This window comes from Habropoda laboriosa, unplaced genomic scaffold (genome assembly GCF_001263275.1).
Source record: "Habropoda laboriosa isolate 0110345459 unplaced genomic scaffold, ASM126327v1 scaffold61, whole genome shotgun sequence".
Classification (NCBI taxonomy): Eukaryota; Metazoa; Arthropoda; class Insecta; order Hymenoptera; family Apidae; genus Habropoda; species Habropoda laboriosa.
The window spans coordinates 1,356,152-1,356,858 of record NW_017100203.1 but is presented as its reverse complement, the minus strand read 5'-3'; positions in this window follow the sequence as shown (position 1 = coordinate 1,356,858).

Genomic DNA, 707 nt, shown 5'->3' with positions numbered 1-707 from the left:
GGAAGAAGGAGGAAAAGGGGAGTGAAAAAAAAGAAGGCGAAAGCCAGGAGTGGAAAAGTGAACAATCACGCTTTTACCGATGAAACAAAGCAAGAGCGAACGCGTTTCACGAGAGAGAAAAAGAAAAAAGAGGGAAAAAAAAAGAAAAGACCGCCGCGAACAAATATTTCCAAAGTAGCCGTGGATGTACTGTCAGAGCTAATCGCGTGTTCTTCTTCTATCCGTGGAAACTACACACACACACACACTAACGTCTCTCCTCATGAGCACAGCCCGTGGAAAAGGCGGCAAGCTCGACGACAATCATTCCGAGGTACTGTCCGTAATTAATTAATAATTAGATAGTAATCATTCTGAAATCCTTCCTATTATTCCCCTTATAGTACAGATTTAGTAACCTTAGATACTTGACACACGAATCGAGGGTCAAGAAAATATATGTCTTTCATTTATCAACTATCCAAGGTTATCGCGTTCGTTCGAGCAACTTTTCTTCCCCTTTCTGTTTCTTTTTTGTTTTCGTTTTTTCTTTCTTGGTTTCTCTCGCCCGGTTCGTGAAGAACTAGCCGTGAGATGATATCAGAGTTCGGTTCAAGTATACCAATCCTTCCCCTTTGCGGTAGTGAACACAAAAGCAAGAGAGAAGAAGCTCCATCCCTCCCCCCCCCTGGTTTCTCCTATCATTCCGAGAGAGAACGCGTATCACA